This window comes from Lissotriton helveticus, chromosome 12 (assembly GCF_964261635.1).
Source record: "Lissotriton helveticus chromosome 12, aLisHel1.1, whole genome shotgun sequence".
NCBI classification, from domain to species: Eukaryota; Metazoa; Chordata; class Amphibia; order Caudata; family Salamandridae; genus Lissotriton; species Lissotriton helveticus.
The window spans coordinates 428,632,801-428,650,351 of NC_136073.1; the positions used below are offsets into that span (position 1 = coordinate 428,632,801).

General features: G+C 47.4%; 1 protein-coding gene across 4 annotated transcripts in view; it reads left to right on the forward strand.

Annotated features, from left to right (window-relative positions):
* FTO (FTO alpha-ketoglutarate dependent dioxygenase) overlaps nucleotides 1-17,551 on the forward strand; it is a 1,792,536-nt gene that overhangs the window by 882,320 nt on the left and 892,665 nt on the right. The window lies entirely within an intron of this gene.

A 17,551-nucleotide genomic window follows, 5' to 3' on the forward strand; every position in this document is an offset into this window, starting at 1 on the left:
CATGTTCCTAGTCAAGTCAAGGTCTAACTCTCAGGCTCTCTCTCTATCGCTAGTACAGTGTTGTATCTATTCTCTAACGAACAATCTATTGGAACACACCTGCAAGGAAAAATCATTCAAGCAGAAATGAAGAACAGTAGTTTATGCAGAATGGAAAACAGGCCTAGTCAGGACAACTTTATAGTATTAAATCAATGGTGCAATAATGTAAAGAAAGGGGTTCCCCTGCTCATAACTCGGGTTCCTGGGGCAGGGATAAAAATCAATAATAAAAAAAATCCTAAGCAATTATTCATTCGCATGACAGAACTGAAAGCACGTACAAGCATTGAAAAAAAACATAAACCGTGATATAAAAATTAGAAATGTTTATTATTCAATGTTATTTTCATAATAGATTGTTTATATATAAATATAAATAATTACATCAATAAATTCATAAAATCAAGTCATTCACCATCTCAATCTCTACTCATATATACCCATACATACACATCCATCACGCACCCAGCAGACAAAACTGCATAGAGATAAATGATTCTACTTTGATTTGCATTTGTATCTTGTTATATACAGTACTGCTTTTCTTTGTGTTCCTGAAAATTTAAACGATTCTGATATCAATGTATAAGTTACTTTACTCATGCCCTTTTGAAGATAACTATCGCAGCAAATTGATTTTTATGTCTGGCTTAGGGGCAGCTTTCTAAACAAGCATTGGAAATGCAATAGGTCTCGCAGCATTAGAGTTAGTGCTTTTAGAATTGTTTATGGCTTTTTTTTGTAAATCTTTAGCATTTTTGTTTCCTGTAGCCAATGCTAAAGAATTAAAAAAAAAAAAGCCATAAACATTTCTAAAAGCTCTAACTCAAATGCTCCGAGACCTATTGCACTGTGTGAGGGTGAGGGGTTGAGGGTGAGTGAGGGTGAGGGTGGGTGAGGGTGAGTGAGGGTGAGTGAGGGGTTGAGGGTGAGTGAGGGTGAGGGGTTGAGGGTGAGTGAGAGTGAGGGTGAGTGAGGGTGAGGGTGGGTGAGGGTGAGTGAGGGTGAGTGAGGGGTTGATGTTGAGGGTGAGGGGTTGAGGGTGAGTGAGGGTGAGTGAGGGGTTGAGGGTGAGTGAGGGTGAGGGTGAGTTAGGGTGAGGGGTTGAGGGTGAGTTAGGGTGAGGGGTTGAGGGTGAGTGAGGGTGAGGGGTTGAGGGTGAGTGAGGATGAGTGAGAGTGCAAGAAAGTTGCAGTTTGGCTTTGAAACGGATCTGAGAGGTGTCTGCGTGATAAATGAATGATGCATAGGAATGGACAGAATGGAAATGTGTTTCGAGGACGTGCTCGGGGTGTGCATACTGGAAGCAGGGGCAGACAACATGGTAGCCAAGACATATGCAAACAGGCAGTGCGGTACGAAATCTGCTACCCTGAACCTAACAGCAAAGAAGATTGGTCGCAGGGCAGAGAACCACCCTCTAGCCCTAAAACTGTTCACATAGGGCAAAGGACAGTGTTGAATTAGACTGCCTAAGAAGGGTGTTTCTGGCTTCTCAGGACCTCAGCTCACAGCAAGAAGCTTTGCGAGGAATTTTGTTAGAAGTTCAGAATCCCAACATTAGACATGTTTGCACCGCCTGAGAAGAAACAAGTACACAACTTCTCATGCTTTCTTGGTCTGGAATTTGGGTGGGTGCTCTATTCCATGGCCTCTACAACCTCTCTTTACCATTACAACTTCGATGCTCAAACCTCTGCTTTCACCCTCATAAGCGCCCTATAAATTGAAAGCAATCGTATAAACCACCATTTACTCCGCAGGCCAACACTTACCTTCTCTGACATCTCTGGAGATTGGCGCTTTGCTGTGGAAATTATGTTTCAGCGACTTGCCTGCAAATAAACAAAGCGAATAAGGCAAAAATCACCCAGAAACCCCAACTATGAACACAATTCCCTGAAAAAAAGCTTCATCAAGGTACCATGCGTGTATCCCATAGGCATGCGCAACATGAAATACTGATCGCATGCGCACAGCGTGATTCGAGGGAGGAGGCTACACTGTGATGAACTACTCTTTCAGACAAGCGCGCAAATATACTTTATTTCTTTTACTCTTTTGCACCTGCGCACAGCTTAAGACACTGCTCACCTAGCCCTGTATGGACGGAATATAAGTGGACAGGGCCCCGAGGTTTAATTTAATATAAACTCGAGACTCCGGTGAAGTAAAATGTAACTGTTAAAAACATAATGAAACTTATACAGATCCAAAAATCTAAAACACCGATTGAATCCAGAGGAAAATATTTGAAGCTGACGACAACTGAATCGCTTTTGGGACGACTCTCAAGACAGACCCATTAGGTGTGTTCTCCCGACACCCATTATACGTGTTGATACACAACGAACTAACTGAGCACGAGCTTTTTGGTTACATTAGTTTGTCAATATACCGTTTACAGGCAGAGCAGATTAAAGAATGATACAGACTAAAAGAATGCCGTACAACACGGGTATCCTTGACTCGAGCTCCAGCTACAGCTAATGTTTTTCCTAATTGGAACGTGACTTTATTTTACCTTTCTGTCACATTTGTTTACAGGTAGTGGTGTATAATGTAAAATATCCTACCTATTGAGAGGGAATTCAATTCTCGTCTTGTCTCGAACAGACTGCGGGCAGGGGAGGGGGCGGAGCGGGGAGAGGGAACAGACGGAGGGAAGGCCAGATAAGGGGAGGGGGGAGGAGAGTAGGAGGAGGAGAGTAGGGGAGGCACGGCCTAGCGGCCGTGCAATCAAGAAGTGAGGGGGCGGGAGAGTAGGCAAGGCAGGCGGCTGGGGGGAGGGGGGAGGAGAAATGCGACGCGACATGGCAGGCAGAGAAAATGGGGAGGGGGCGGATCCGGAGGTGTGTCGTGACGCTCGTGAGGGGGAGTGGAGAAGGAGGGGGGAGTAGAGTAGGGGAGGCACGGCCTAACGGCCGTGCAATCAAAAAGTGAGGAGGCGGAGCTGGGGGAGGCTGTGACAGAGAGAGCAGGCAATGCAGGCGGCTGGGGGCTTGTGCACGCGCTTTGAAGCTCATTGCGCATGCGCATTGAGCTTCAATTTCTCGTGCACTGCAAGGAATCGCCACGATTCCTTGCAAGTTGGATAAAGAGTGGATAAGCCCCCATAGTCTCGCAAGCTCGATGCGCATGCGCATCGACAGGCGAGACCTAAAAAATCATTATAAAAATGCATAGGTATATACATACATACTGGGGCTTTGGGTCAGCCCGCTCCACTCATTCGTCCTTTCAAGTGTCATTCACATTTTACTTCTGCAACATGGGGCAAGGAGTCAGCCATTTTATCCATTGGCCCTCTTGTACTGTGAGTGAGTGCATTTCTTCCTGATCATCTGTGAGAAGTTGGCCTGATGTGCAGTGCTCACTATTCTAGTGATCACTATATATCAGTCCAAACAACCCTTATTGATGATTGGTTGTAAGTCAACCTTATAGACCAGCTATCCTAGTAGCATGGATACGAGCAGTCTAAGGCTAAGACTCTAGAGGGCGTGTTAAGCCAGCTGTTTTACCATCACATTACCCCTTGAACACCCAGTGAAAGGACACCACACAAGTTGTTATGAAAATAAACAGTGTATTTATTTATAACAAGACTACCCTGGCTCTTTATGAGACAGGGAGCTAAGCACACAACAAAACTCTTACGAAAATACTTTTAAGTTAGCACGTTACACAAATGCCCGAGGGGCACGAAAAACCATATACGCTAAAAGTGGAATGCGAATTACTAGCAGGTAAGTAACAGTTCTAATAGGCTTTGGAATCGCTAGGACTGGACTAGGGAATCGTTAGATTACTACTAGGAGGCCTAGGGGACTCGGGTGCAGAGTGTGCACTCTCACGCGGGATGCGGGACAAAGTCTATGGAAGCTAGAATTCACAAAGTTAGTGTTCACGGGCGAACCCGACCTGGTAGGGAGAAAACGACAGTGGATCCTGACCCTTGGATAGTGAGGCTATGCTGGGACACCGGAGTGCCGAAGTTACCTAGCCCAGGGGCTGCAGCTGCATAGGTCTGAAAAGACGTCGGGGATCTCGTTGCCGGACCAGGAGCCTGGAAGGAAGAAGTTGCTGGCAGGCGACCAGTGAAGAAAAGTTCGATGGATCCAAGCCTGGATCAAGGAAGAAGAAAACCTGAAAGCAGAGGGGACCAAGTTCTTGAATCACTAGCCAGTGATTAAGTGGGCACCAGGATGGCACCGGGCGAAGTCACCGCAGTCAGGTGAGTGGGCGCTGCTGGGCTCTGCAGTCTCTCGGACCAGGAGGCGTTGTCGGCGACCAGGATGGAGGTGCGAGCTGTCCCACGAAGGATGAAGTCGTCGGCGTCGAAGTTACCCAGGATTGGGCAACAAGCCTTGGCTAATTCAAGCCCACGCGGTGGACTCAAAATGGCGTCTTGAGTGGACCAGGAGGGTCCGGGGTGCTCCTCTTCTGGAAGGGAGCAAGGGCCAGTCTGGAGCAACCAGACCAGCAGCAGAAATGTCGTCGGGCGTCGTCAGGAAGGCCACAAGCCAACGGGCTAATAGCCAAACAACGCGGTGAGCAGCGGAAAGCAGAAGGGCCCCACGCAGATCGTGGAGATGCTGGGGGGCTGCACTTCGGAGCTGGAGCTGCTCAGAGTCGGGGCTTCTCGGACCCCAAAGCACTCACCAGTAGATTACTCGGCGGGCTTGCTGGAAAGAAGTCGTGCAGTCTTGCAGATGGCCGGTCCGTTGAGGTCTCGTCGCACCCACGGTTCTCAGCTGGGCTGTAGAGGTGGGTAGAGGTCAGAGGTGCCAGGGAAGCCGGTTCTCGTCGAGCTGGGCAGTCGGATTCCGGAGGAAGGACTTGCAGCAGACCGCAGTGTTCTTAGATGGTGCCTGCGGATGCAGGGTGACTACTCCTTAGTCACAAGGGAGAAATCTTAGGAAGAAGTCTTGAGTTCCTTTCGCAGAAAGTAGTTTCAGGATTCAAAGATGATCTGATTTGGAAGGGGGCCAGTCTCTACCTTTATCCTGTAAAAAGGGGCTGGCACGCGACTAAGTCCTGCCCTATGGGTGGGACTAGGAGGGGGGTGGTTACACCCACTTCCTTGGCGGGCTTTTCCCCAGCACAGGGTCTGGAGTGACCCTGGAACTGGTTCAAGCCGGCCTATGCACAGTGAGCACCGGGGTGCCACTTGCAGTCACCTTCCTCTAAAGCCCTGCCTACCTACAATACACAAAACCCTGTCTGGGACGGTGCTGGCACCGCCCCTGGCAGGAAACCCTTTGTCCTTATCTCCTGCTCTGGGAGGACTCCCAGCAGCAGGAGGGCAGACTTGTGTCTCGGTGGCAGCATCCATTTTGTGGATGCTAAGGCTCTGTCTGACTTTTAACCGGGTTATAGGTTACAGGCATGTCGTGTCCCTCTAGAAGGGTGGAATGCTAACCCCGTCGCCAGAATTGGCGAGGGGTTAGTATTCCAATTCGTATGACACCTTACTCGACATGTTTTGATAAAGCGATACCAGAGTTGGCACATAACCGCGAGGATTATAATGCACTTAAGAGTATATGGTATGCGATATCATGGAAACGGCTAAGGGATGGATCCCGAAAGCCGCAGACAGGCTCAGCTCATGCTAGAGCACCATCTCGCACGATTCCAAGCACTCTGCCTTCAGGATCGTTAAGGCCTGCTATAGGAGTGACTGATAGGAGATCTGTGTGTCCATTTTTAGGGTTAGATATAGGTATACTATATCTAAAGCAAAGGGTGAGTACACCACTTTGCCCCAGCTGTCGTGCAGCCAGTTGTGTCAGTTTTAGTTAGTCAATCCAGGGGTGGCATAATACATGCTTCAGCCCCTGGGAGACTTCTGGGTGCACCTCAGCCCTGGGTACAGGGACTTGGAGAGGGCCCAGTGCCAATTCAGTACCTAAGTACAATTTGGATAGAGAGAACAGCTAGGCTGTGGGTCTGATTAGCAGGCCCACAGCCAGGGAAAGTCGTAAACCAGTGCAGCAAAAAGCAAAAATCTGGGTGATCATAGGATTGCAGACCCTACTCTCCTACATCATCTACCTACACGGCTGCCTGAAAAGGAATGCACTTAGGTGCCAGTGCTGATGTGAATGACCGACTGGACCACTCATTTGTTAGCAGATGCTTCTGGATTATCGTCAGTTTTTTTGTGGTTTTTTTACATATTGGAAATGTTCGCACATAACAAAGGAACAATAACACACATATGCCTAGGCCAGATGTATTGGTTGTCCCAATTGCTTACATTTCTACTGGAAAACGGAAACATAGTCCAATCTAACATGTTACTCATTTGCCAAATAAAGCAGAAACATAGCCTTGCACAAGTCATATAGCATACATAGTGAACTATTCTATGAATAATAGAAGGTATATGCAGACTGGTCATCAAGGTCTAAATACCCTTTTAGCCCTGTTCAGATAAAATATATTTCTTTTTTAGGTTTCGGCTACCGTCGCACTGCGTAAGCAGTGGGCGGAGCCGAAATCTTTTGTCTGTAGTATGGGGGCTGAACACGCCCCTCTTCTCCATTGGCTGGCCTCGTAAATGCTGGCCAGCCATTGGAGGAGAGGAGCGTCACTGAGTTCAGGGCCCGCCTTGACGCGATTCGGGGGCGTTTCCGTGTCTTTTTTTAAGTCACGCCCTCTCCTCTTCCCATTGGCTGGAATTTTACCTTCCAGCCAATGGGAAGGGGAGAGGGTGAAAAACACGCCCCCGAATCCCTACAGGGTGCGCTGTGCTTTCCGAGCAGCGTCTACCGAGGAAAGCCTCTGCCCCCCTGTTTGTGCCGTTGTTTCTTGCCTCTGACTCCCTGTTTGTGCACCCCTTCCCTCCACCCCGCAGCTCTCCTTTGTCCCGCTCTAGCCCCCCTCTACCCATGTATTCTTTGCCGTGCTGCATGCTCGTGATGTATACTAACGGACACACTGACGGCCCAAATTTGCTCCTGCTGGGTGTCGGAGCCTCATGGTGTGCGGGGGAATCCTCTTGTGCCGTGATCTGTCCAGCCTGCACCACGAAATCGGCCGCGGCAGCTGGAGAATCATACGGCCGTGAAGAAACAAAATGGCGGCTCGGCGTTAGATCCTGGCGTATCTCCCGACTCCCGGCACTGTGATTAATTGGCCGAACCTGGCTGCACACCGCTGGGACTGGATTGGCCGATTATCCTGTTGACGCCGGAGGAGAACGGGCGTCTTGACCGGACCTTGGCGCATCCCCGCCTGAATAACCTTCTGCCGGATGCCGCCGCTGAAGTGGGGGGGACGAGTGGACCGACGGCTGCCCTGACTATTACCACTGTGGTGGTGGTGCGGTGAGTGGCGTGTAACCCTGCTGGGCTTTCTGGCCGTGCTGGACGCGGCGCTGCCGGGAGACTGCTTCCTTCCCCGCCCCCTCCGTTATCCTGGCTGCATTCCCCCGTCTTGCCCCCTGCCCCGATAGTGGTGCGGGCTGGCCGGGGTGACAGAGAAGCGCTGCAGTGACAATCCTAGGCTGGCGACCTGATTAATATCCCGGAGTTTCCCTCAGCTGCTGGCTCCGTGTAAGGGGTGAGGGGACTGATTTCAGGATCCTGCACATGGTGGGCCCGAATTTCTCATTGCCGGCTGGCGGGAGGTGGTCGGGTGGAGTGCCCTGCGGCCCGGGATGACTGCCACTTTGGCTGGAGGGGAGACGGAAGATCCAGCACTAGCTTTGCCCAGGGCTCCCACCAGGCAGTACAACAACTGGGATCAACAGTATTAACCTCCCCGACCGTCCACCACCCGTGGGACACCCCTCCTCATCCGCTGGGCGCCTACCGCACTGCTACATATCTACCCGGGCTGTTCTCTCTGCCCCTGCTGAATGGGCACCTTCTCACAGCAGACGGACCACGGCGGTATTTTCGACTAGACAGGGCGCCGCAGTGGTGATGTCCCCCTGCGCTGGGCGGTCTGGTGGCACTGCCTCCTGAGTGTTCTTGCCCCCCAGCGACTTGCTCCCAGCCTAGGGCCCCCATCCTCTTGTGTGTTGCGGCCTGAGGGACTTGAGGCGGCCCTCCGTGGAAAAGAACTACTCATCGCTAAGCTGCACCCGTGCTCCAGTGCCTCACTTGGAGCAATGGTCCTGTTATGGAAATAGCATCTCTTAAAGGCAGAGTAGCTCTAGCTTCTTTCCGTCTCTCAGCTGCTTTCCCACCTCTTGCCTACACGGAGGACTAAAGCAAGTCTGAGTGCAACATAGCTGGATAAATAAAATAAAGACAGTTTTTTAGGTCGGAGCCCACCAGACCGTGTGCTGGCTTCTTGTGGACATGCTGAAAACGGACCTAGAAGTGCACTTTTCCCATTGCTAAACACTGCCTTTTTGTTTTGTCATTTACTTTTTGTTCGCTGGCGCAATGTATTAGCTGGGCCAGCCTGTAATTGTCCCTCCCTTGGACCCTTCTGATTGGCTGCTTCTATGCGTGCGCCAGTGTCTGCTTTTCAGGTTTTCTTTTTTTCTTTTTGCGAAGCACTCCATGAGAGTGCATGTGTGTCCACCTGTTGTCTGTCATGTACTTTTCTCCCCACTGCTTTCCTCGGTTTCCAGTGTGCTTTTATTTTTCAACTCCGCTTCTCCCCCACCTGCCCTCCATGCTATTTCCCCTACCTGTCCTTCTGTTCTGATTATTTTACTCCTCCTGTCCTTCTTTCACGTCTCACTGCCAAAATATATATTTATTTTTTAAAGCCTATTAGCTTTGCCAATGCTTGTTATTGCTTGCTCCCGTCCCTCTCCCTTTCCATTTTGCTATTGTTGCTGCTTTTCCCTACTCCTCCCGCCTCCCTGTTCGTTATTGTTGCTTGCCTTGAAACTTCGACCCCTCCCCTGTTGTTGTGGCTTACCTGTCCATCTTCCTCACAGACACCCTGGCTCTGTGCATGTGTGTGTGTGGCTCTGCAGGTATGGATGTGTGTGGGACTCTGTGGGTCTGTGTGTTTGTGTGTGGCATTTGCGAGAGATTAAGCTACTGGCATTGTAAATGACAGTGCCATTTATTTATCTGTTTTGAAAATCAACACATAAAAAAAAATGTTGTCATTTACAATGCCAATAGGTCTGACTTTTTCAAAGGCGAAACCGTTGCATTGTAAATGCTTGTTTAATTTCTGTTGGAATTTGGGAAGAAAACAAAGTGCAGTGCAGTGTTTCAAGTGTCATAGAATTGCAAAGACCTATTTTTAAATTGGTCATTTAAGAAAATCGTTTTACAGTTAATCTTGGTGATATCAGTAGAAAACCTACTTAAAACTTAAGCAGGAGCGGTCTGAAAAAGCATTGCCAGCCCAGAGACGAGATTTTTTCAGTATCCAATTAAAAAACGTAGGTGGTAGGTAATGTCTAGGAAGGGCCTTAATAGTATTCTTTGCCATTTCGGTGATGGCAAGTACCCATTGTATGATGTTACAATGCATACATTTACAACGCTAAACTTTACAACACAGTTTATACATCGCAACATCCTTTACAATGCATTCTTTTACATAGCATTCCATTACATTGCATTTTCAGAAACTACCTTTACAACGCATTCCATTACATCGCATTATACCTTTACAATGCATACCATTAGAATGCATACCATTACATCACATTTAAGGTAAGTGTTGGATAGTATAGGGGTAATATTTACTGATCTAACTCCAGTAAATGCAACAGTAGGGTAAGTTTGGATAGTGTAGGGGTAAAAATTACTATCCTAATTCCAGTGAGAGCAACAGTAGGGTAAGTGTCGGATAATGTAAGGGTATTATGCGTTGTAGTGGTATGCGTTGTAATGACTTGCGATGTAATGCCTGCGTTGTAGTGACATGCATTATAATGACATGCGTTGTAGTGACATGCGATGTAATGGCTGCTTTGTAATGACATGCTATGTAAAGGTAGTGCGATGTAATGACTTCGTTGTTAAGGTTGTTTCCCACCAAGTGCAGTCTTCTGTGAGGAGTGGGTAGCAGTGGCGGCCAGCATGGATCTCGGGTGATGGGGCGAGGGTTTGGGGGTAAGGAGGTATAGTTATAAAACAAAAGAAAAATTCACTAACCTCCTCGCCACTCTGTCCGTCGTCATCTCTCCTCTGCCAAACAAGAAGCAGCTAGACTCCCCAGATCCAATCACAATGCTGCAACGCAGCATTATGATTGGCGCCCCAAAACCAATCACAACACTGCAATGCCGCGTTGTGATTGGTCCGAGCGCCGTGGTTCGGCACTCAGACAGGGACTGAGGGCCTGGGCAGGTTCTCCATGCAGGCTGTAATGCAGCGTGAATGGAGAACATGCTAAAGTGCGCATGACTGTTTGGCCGACCCAAGAGGGCTGATCATAGCATCATGCACACTTTAGTGTGCCCATCACACTTCCCCTGCTCTGTGAGCAGAGCAGCTCTCTCCCTCCCTTATGCTGCCACAGCAAGGAAGAATAAAATGATAATAACATTGCGTTATCATCATTTCATTTTTCCTTTCTTTTACTGCTGCACAGCAGCAGTGCGGCAAAGCTCCTCCGCCTTAGCTGAAGAGCCGCCACTGGTGGGTAGTAGGAGAAAGTCTCCATTGTAACCAGCTGGACCTCACAGAAAAAGCTCTTTGAATTCCCTCTGGGGTGGTGGAAAATTTCGCCATAATAATAGTTTGAACTTCATCTAGTGTTGATTTTTTGAGCGATTCAACCATAGTTGTTCAAGGAGTGAGCCATTTCTTAGACCTGCCCAGTCTGTAGACGAGTTACACCCCGATCAGGTTTACTAATTAATTCCTTGTGGCACATCGTGTTTATCAGTGGTATTTACTCGTATTTCAAAGAATGCATTTGTGATTTTTTTTTGCGCTCAACTTCCATGCCACAAATGATCCCTATTAAACAAAGAGTTTATTAGATTTCAATGCAATTGCTTTTTAAACCAGGTATTATGACTGGCCGACTTTGCAGATTATAATTTTGATTTCCTCCACCTTTTCCTGTACATGTTGCTTGCACTTTACATTTTCTCACTCCTGATCGTCATGCCAACATAGACTCCAAGGAGGAAAGAAATGTGCATTGTGCTGGTTGTGGCCGGAAATTCTAATACATCAGCTGGACATTTTCAGCGAAGGCAGTGACAGCGCGCGGCTCAGAGGCGCGTGCTGTCAATGGGAATTAGAATAAATGGTTTTCAATGAGGCCAGAAATACACTGCGGACAGCTAGAAACCCCATTGCCAGAAAAATGCGAAAATATTTTCAGGCAGAGATGAGGATTAACAATTTCAGCGCTGACCTGCGAGAGATCAAGCATACAATACATTAAAAAAACTGTAGATCAGGTTTATTAATCTACATTTTTCCTTATTTATATGTTGTTCTTTCCCTTTCGTGCTCGACTTTGCTGCAGTCATTATTACGGCTTCTTTTATACAGAACTAGTTTATCTTTTTACTGAATTTCATGTACTTAAATGGTATGTATGAATCTGTTACATTAAATCATAAAAGGTGGTAAGTGGAATAGTTGCAAAAGTCCCAGCCACTGACAACCGTTCAAGGCCACTTTCCAGTCCTTCCTTTCCCCCCACGATGCTTCTCCAAACGTGGAGGAACCATAATCAAAGGAGTATTGGTCCTGCTCCAATAGGGACAGCCAAACCCAAAGGCAACAACCATATGTAAATCATTCTTCGAATCGAAAATTCAGAGAATCGCGTAGAAGTTTTTGGGCCCGTATCCAAATCTGCTACTTCACCATCGCAAGCTAGGTGTAGTCAACTAGCAAGTTTCTGTCAAAATAAGATTAAAGATATCTACCACGACTTTCCATTGGATACACTACCGGATCTTGAACTAGCATTAGCTGCAGGGGCACAGGTTTTCCCAAAATACGGTTATCCATAAATATTCTCCTTTATCAGAATTATAAGTTAAATATCTTCTTTTGGTAGCAAAATCAGGAGCCCCTTTGATCCCTGCCCTCCTTGAATTCTTCTCCTGGCTCTTGAAATTGTAACTAAAATACTTTGCCCCTTCTCATCTTTGCTATAGAGTCATCTGCCTTTCCTCAAGTATGGAAGTAAACCACTATAATCTGTCTATTATAAAAATCTGTCTATTAAATAACTCTCAGGCCGATTTCCCTCCTTTCCCTGATGGTTAAGATCTTGGAGAAAGCTCTTAATAGGGATCTTTCATCATCTATAGAAAGTACTAATCCTGTAGATAGCTCACGGGCTAGTTTCAGGAAAGCGGTACAAAAGGGGGTGGACGGAGCATCTGAACCAAATAAACACTCACACCCAGTCAACAGATCTCTGTTTAATCCATCACCGTTGTTTAGCCCACTCTGCCACCCCAGATCAGACATGGCCATATGCAAATCAGTCTGACCCTGTGCCTCATGGAAACAGTCCAGCCCGAACTGCCAAGCCATGCCTTCCCTGAACCGGAAACAAGCTTCCTTGGACCAGTTTCTGGTATTTCAGCCATTTTCAGCCAGGCATGCTTGAATCCAGTGGCAAAGTGAGCAAGGGACTCACGTCTGAGCATACCCTGCCAACTTATGGCGAACAAAGCGGTACAAAAGGGGGTGGTGATGGACAGAGCATCTGAACCAATCAAACACTCACACCCAGTCAACAGATCTGGGTTTAATCCATCACCGTTCTTTAGCCCACTCTGCCACCCCAGTTCAGACATGGCCATATGCAAATCAGTCTGACCCTGTGCCTCATGGGAACAGTCCAGCCCGAACTGTCAAGCCATGCCTTCCCTGGACCGGAAACAAGCTTCCTAGGACCGGTTTCTGGCATTTCAGCCGTCTTCAGCCAGGATTGCTTGAATCCAGTGGCAAAGTGAGCTTGCTTATCTGACAACCCTTGCCTAAGGGACGATATAGTGTAAATATTGCCTACTCCCACTTGCTTTTCCCATTTGCAGGAAAACAGTTCATGGTTTTGCAGTAGGTCTTGGTTTTATCTGACCTTTCAAGTCTCGTCTGAGGGCTGTAAGGGTCTGGATTAAGAAACTTGCCCAAGGGTTGTGGCATGGTTCACTCAAGGGGGTAGTGGAAGAGAGTTTGTATGTATGTGATATTTGTATTATGTGGTCCTACTGGAAAAGCAGCGGAGAGCTGTTTCAAAGGCCTTACTGCACCTTCCTTGTCCCAAAAGCATGGCTTCCTCACAATTTTGCTCTAAATATTTGCATCACTTGATATCTTTGTAATATTTTAAAACTCCTGATGTTTGTGAATTACTTACTCAAAGAAAAACATTATAACCTCTTGAACATTGGGAGCCCTCCTCTCCTTAAGGCAAGGAGGGGAATGAGCCCATGCCATCCTGGGTAAAAAACTATTCTTTGTGGGATCTAGGTTCAGGCCCTGCACCTGCCTCTTTGAACTGTACAAGCTGTGAACAGCCTTTCGGAACTGCCACCACACCATGAGTGCAGTAAGCTTGTGGTCAGGCCCCGTGTCTGCCTCTGTTCTACTAAATAATCTCTGCTTAGAGCAGGGCCGGACTGGCCATAGCGGGCACCGGGCAATCCCCTGGTGCGCCGCACGGGTGGGGGCCGGGCCGTTTTTGCAGCATAACTGCAAAATCGGCCCTGTACCAAAATCGGCCGAAAATCGGCCCCTGCAAAGTGCTCGGCGGCACTTTGCCAGGGCCAATTGTGGTTCCCAGTCCAGCCCTGGCTTAGAGGCCTGTGAGAGAAAGGCCTGACCTAAGGTCAAGTTCTGCATCATCCCTTTGTCACCGAATGAGCTTTACCTGGCCTATGACATGCACGGTTGGGCCAACTGCCATGCCTTGAGCCAGCACCGGGGTCCAGAATGTTCACTGTGATTTTTTTTAAAGTAACTATTTGCCATGAATGGCCAAAAAAAGCAACAGAACACGTATATCGAGTGTTTCAAAGTTTGTGGATCTACCTTTGAATTCACAATCCACAGACTTGAAATGAATCTGCAAATCTGAGATAAATGTGTTTAAAAAATAATTAAAAAAAAAACTTTGGGGGGCATTGTCTGTCTCTCCAGACCTCAAACATCCTCCGTGTCTTGTGGTATATATATATGTGTGTGTGTGTGTGTGTGTGTATATATATATATATATTCCTTGAAAAAGCCACAGGTTTCATGGATGTTAGAATTAGAAATTAGCACTTAAAAAACCTTAGTTATTCACAGAAAAAAACAAAGGTTAGAGGGACATTCTAGTTAGTCTGACATTTCACTCGTACAAAACTAGAGAAATTCATCAGTTAAAGTTAGCTGAGCTAACTATAACTCGCCCCCCCACAATTTCACTGCTGATGATGTCACATATTACATCACTCATGACATGGTCAGTGGCATCACTGATGACATCTCAAATGACATCAATGATAACTATAATGGCTGATTTTCTCTGGTGTTGTACGAGTGAAATGTCAGGCTAACTTTAACCTCCCACTAACCTTTTCTTTTTTTTCTGTAAATATCTAAGGTTTTTTAAATGCTAATTTCTAACTATAATGTACCTTAAACCTTTGTTTTCTTCAGTGAATTTTTAAGGGTTTTTAACCAGCAGTCATATTTGCAGGGTGGTAGAGAAAGGGTTCTGGTTATCTGACCAGCTCTCAGGAATTCCGCGGCGTAGGACTTACAGGAGTTACCAGGAGGGCTTCTTGGCCCCCAGGGTTCCTCTGGAGTGAAGTGGACTTCATACCCCAACCAGTAGTGCACCGGGAGGTGCGTTTGAGAGTGGTGGACAAAGGGGGCGTGGGTTCCGAATACCTCCTCGCAATCCTGCTGTGTGGGACTTACGGGAGGTAATAGGAGGCCCCCTCTCCCGAAACCGATATAAGCCCTGGGGACCCCATCCCCCGGGCTGGGCCTTTCTATGCCGATTTTTGCCCTGGGAGCCGCATCCCTCGAGACCCGGACATTTAAAAAAGTTTTTTTAAGGGAGACAGGCCGAGCTGCCTCCCTCCCCCAGGCCATATTTTGCCCCTGGGACCCCATTCCCTGGGGCTTGGCCATTTTTTAAATTATTTTAAAGGAGGTGGGGGGGGGGGGGCGTGCGCTCTCCTTCCCCAGGCCGATTTCAGCCCTGGGTACCCCATCCCCCAGGGCCTGCCCATTATTTAAAAAAAAAAAAAAAGGGAAGGGGGCCGAGTAGACCCCTCCTGGGCCATTTCCGGCCCGGGGACCCCATTCCCCGGGCTTGGCCTCTCGTTGGGGACCAGGGGGAGCAACAGGCAGAGGGAGCTGCTAACATGCAGCTCCCCTTGCCAAAAAGCAATTCTGCTTCACTTCATGGAAGTGTGAGCATTTTTCAATCCTCTCGCTTCCATGAAGCGAAGCAGAGTTTGCTATGGCATGGTAGGAGTAGGAGGTAGGAGTAGTGCTTCTGCCATGCCATAGCAAACTGCAATGTCCTGGGGGTGGGCACACAGGGACATTGCTGGAGGGGGGTTGCGCGGCCCCTCCTCCCGTCAACATTGTAGCCCCAGGGAGATGGTGGTCCCCAGGATTCACTTATTGTATGCCACAGGTGGAGGTATATATATATATATATCTATATTACCTACTGGCGATAGCCAGTAGGTATATATAGTTAGGATTTTTTTCCTATGGGATTTTTGAAAATTCTATGTCGAATAACTTTGGCGTTTGAGGACAGAATTGGCTGAAATTTTCAGGAAAATGGAACATTTTGTTTCTGAGCAGCCCCTGAAAATTTGGGGGGGTTTCGTCAAGGGGGGGCCGAGAAAAAAGGGGGGTCCCAAAACGTGTTTTTCCCATGCAATTTTCCATAGGGCGGTTGGCCTCACTTTTAGCCTGAACGGCTGAATGGATTTACACCAAACTTGGCAAAATTGTAGGGACTGGTAGCCCGATGTGCCTTTGCTATGTCTCAAGATATAGGCTCCAGTGGTTTTTACGAAAATTAACTTTGAAAAATATATATTGGGCTACATTGGGCTATATATATGTTGGAGCCCAAATGTAGCCCAAATGTAGCCCAAAGATGGCCACCAGAGACAAAAAAAAACAAATGTAGCCCAAATATCAGCCAGATGTAGCCCAACTATAGCCCAATGACAGAATGTCCCAGAGTGTTCTAAAGAACAACTAGAGTGCTAACAGTCCTACTTATTACAAAGGTATGGCACACCTGAAGCCATCTTGATTGGAATAAAGTGGTAACTCTTAAAACATTTAATTTAAAAAGGAACAAAATGAGGGGGTTCATTTTGCCATAGAAAGTATGATTAGCGAATATATGACGAAATCCCGCATACCATCAGTCTGCAAAAAAAATCCCGCATGTACTATTAGGCCGCAAATTAAAATAACGAAAACTTTTAGAACGAATATGCCTTTAGCATACACTAAACAACTAAACTACCCTAAACCCTAAAACACTACCCCCAGCATGACCCTACACTACACAAACAGTACAACACTACCCTAAACCCTAAAACACTACCCCCAGCATTACCCTACACTACACAAACACTACAACACTACCCTAAGCCCTAAAACACTACCCCCAGCATGACCCTACACTACGCAAACACTACAACACTACCCAAAACCCTAAAACACTACACCCCAGCATGACCCTACACTACGCAAACACTACAACACTACCCTAAACCCTAAAACACTACCCCCAGCATGACCCTACACTACACAAACACTACAACACTACCCTAAACCCTAAAACACTACCCCCAGCATGACCCTACACTACGCAAACACTACAACACAACCCTAAACCCTAAAACACTACCCCCAGCATGACCCTACACTACGCAAACACTACAACACTACCCTAAACCCTAAAACACTACCCCCAGCATGACCCTACACTACGCAAACACTACAACACTACCCAAAACCCTAAAACACTACACCCCAGCATGACCCTACACTACGCAAACACTACAACACTACCCTAAACCCTAAAACACTACCCCCAGCATGACCCTACACTACGCAAACACTACAACACTACCCAAAACCCTAAAACACTACACCCCAGCATGACCCTACACTACGCAAACACTACAACACTACCCTAAACCCTAAAACACTACCCCCAGCATGACCCTACACTACGCAAACACTACAACACTACCCTAAACCCTAAAACACTACCCCCAGCATGACCCTACACTACGCAAACACTACAACACTACCCTAAACCCTAAAACACTACCCCCAGCATGACCCTACACTACGCAAACACTACAACACTACCCTAAACCCTAAAACACTACCCCGAGCATGACCCTACACTACGCAAACACTACAACACAACCCTAAACCCTAAAACACTACCCCCAGCATGACCCTACACTACGCAAACACTACAACACTACCCAAAACCCTAAAACACTACCCCCAGCATGACCCTACACTACGCAAACACTACAACACTACCCAAAACCCTAAAACACTACCCTCCAGCATGACCCTACACTACGCAAACACTA